The 2500-nt window shown below is 43.6% G+C and overlaps 1 long non-coding RNA gene across 2 annotated transcripts in view; it reads right to left on the bottom strand.

Annotated features, from left to right (window-relative positions):
• LOC135093097 (uncharacterized) overlaps nucleotides 1-2500 on the bottom strand; it is a 30852-nt gene that overhangs the window by 22749 nt on the left and 5603 nt on the right. Inside the window, exon 1 of one of the 2 annotated variants that reach the window (XR_010263191.1) lies at nucleotides 501-2500. This exon is cut by the window's right edge and continues 129 nt beyond it. The exons of the other annotated variant lie outside the window; for it this stretch is intronic. This is a non-coding gene — a long non-coding RNA (uncharacterized LOC135093097). The remainder of the gene's footprint in view (nucleotides 1-500) is intronic. 2 annotated transcript variants of the gene reach the window in all.

The raw sequence follows: 2500 nt of genomic DNA, 5'->3' as shown, positions 1-2500 counted from the left end.
TTTCCTGCCAGATCTTACACTTCTACACTTTTCCTCGTTTGAATTCACACCCTCTGCTTTCTCTTCAACCCTCAAAGTCATCCTTGGCCAAATGTCTTCCATCATTCAGTCTCTTCTTAATTTCCTTGGCAAATCTTACACTCATAACATTTTTTTTTTCTATTTATTTATTTTTTTTTCCTTTCAGTCCAAATTTCAGCCATTGTAAGCTAGCCATCGTTCACTCAATATTTTTCTCTTAATTTCTCTTGTTATTTCTTCGCGTGGGATGTGGAGTTTTCAAGTGTCGACCGCAAAATACCCCCGTCCCCCCAAACACACACACACACACACACACACACACACACACACACACACAAGCGGGCCGCCTCCTGCCCGAATTAATACCTTTTACACATCAAAATTTTTACACTCTTGCATTTTTCTCTTGTCTAAATTTATACTTTCCTTTCCGTCCAACCTTCAGACATTTTTTTTTTAATTTATCTGTCTTTTCTTACCTTCCTCGTCATATTTTTCACTTTCATATTCTTTCTTTTTTTCGTCTAAATTTGCTGCTTTCTTTCTGGCCAAATTACAGACTTCTTTTTTGCCAATTATCTTTCATGCATCAATCTCCTTTCCACCCACAAGTCTCTTTTCTTCCACCAATCTCCTTTTTCCATCTCAAAATTTACATCGTTCTTTCTCTCCAAGTCTCGAAGTCTTTTCTAAATACCTCTTCTCCTCCTCCAGTTCCATTTTCTTACACTTTTACACTTTCCAATGGCTAAATTCTTCTCTCTCATCATCCAGTCTCTTTTCATCAATTTCTCTCGTTTTCTACTCCAAAATTCACACCTTTCTTTGCGTCAAGCCTCGAATCATTCTTCTCACGCATTCACCTCACGCACTGGCGCCTCTCAGACCTTCCAAACGGACGATAATCCCACCGACCCGTCTATTGTCGGTCCTGTGGGGTTGTCGGCCGTGTGTTCAGCCCTACAGGGAACGTGGTGGCGGTCGGGGAAGGTAACGCAGGAGTAGGAACAGGAGAAAAAAGCATGCAGTCTCCTCTCTCTCTATGGACCGCAATATGAAACACTGAGCCGGACCTCCACTACTTTCCAAAGGCTGTAGTTGAAGTTGCACTGGTTTTCAAGGGTGTTTCTACGGTTCAAAAGGCTCTAATTGAAGTGACACGGATTTTTAAGGGTGTTTTACATTTGAAAGGGGTTTAGTTGAAGTTGCACTGGTTTTCAAGGGTGCTTCTACGGTTCAAAAGGCTCTAATTGAAGTGACACGGATTTTTAAGGGTGTTTTACATTTCAAAGGGGTTTAGTTGAAGTTGCACTGGTTTTTAAGGGTGTTTTAACGTTTCTAGTGACAGATTAACAAGACTTCAACATTACTGACAGGATAAACAGGCTTGAGAACCCGGCTAATCATCTCTGTGGCCTTGGAAAATAGTGAGGTGGGGGAGCAGAGTGTTGCAGGATACTGGCAAAGGTTTGAATCTCTCGTCAGGTCTTGTCTCCTCTTGTGGTGCGGTTAACTTGTCTATGTAACAGTGACAAGATGCATTTTCTCTATTTCTCGTGTCAGTCAGTCAGTCACAGGCACTGTATATAATCCTGGCACTGTCATATATACTTTGGCACTGTCCGGTAATGTACATACTCGTATAGGATACTCTTGCGTCAGAAGGCTGCACTGTTGAGTCACTGTAACAATATCGTGGTGGGGCGAAGAGAGAGAGAGTGCTTAAGTCACTGTTAGATAGAAGACACTGTATGGGAGTATAGTACACACACACACACACACACACACACACACACACACACACACACACACACACACACACACACACACACTTCACTGCAGTCATTCCTCTACGTTCTCTCTCTTTCCTCCCGCACGTGAGAGAATGGAGGGAGGGAGGGAGGGAAGGAGGGGGGGAGGGAGGGAGAGGGAGGAGATGAATGAATGAATAATACAGTGAGTTTAAATGTGTTTGTTTATATTACACATCAGATTATTAGTTTATTTCAAGGACGGGGTTTCTCTCTCTCTCTCTCTCTCTCTCTCTCTCTCTCTCTCTCTCTCTCTCTCTCTCTCTCTCTCTCTCCCTCTCTCTACTCGTTCATCTATTTGTCCATTTCTCTCATTCCGTCTTTATTGTCTGTCTGTCTGTTTATCTGTCTGTCTGTCCGTCTGTCAATCACCACAACACCGTTCACAGCATCACTTCATAACACACCACACCACACTCACACCACACCACACTCCACCACACCACACGTCATGAGTCAGTCCAGTCAGCCAATCTTGTCAGTCACGTCCAGTCAGTCACGTCCTAGGGGTTGCAGCAGTCAAGTAAGTCTCTGTTCAGTCAGTCAGTCAGTCAGTCAGTCAAGGAGAGAGACAAGTGACTGAGACTGAGAGACGGAACTAAATGTGTCCACTTTTTCAGAGAGAGAGAGAGAGAGAGAGAGAGAGAGAGAGAGTCCACTCCACTCCG

Source organism: Scylla paramamosain, chromosome 41 (genome assembly GCF_035594125.1).
Source record: "Scylla paramamosain isolate STU-SP2022 chromosome 41, ASM3559412v1, whole genome shotgun sequence".
Lineage (NCBI taxonomy): Eukaryota > Metazoa > Arthropoda > Malacostraca > Decapoda > Portunidae > Scylla > Scylla paramamosain.
Note: the sequence above shows the minus strand (reverse complement) of the source record. Positions and strands in the feature narration are given on the sequence as shown.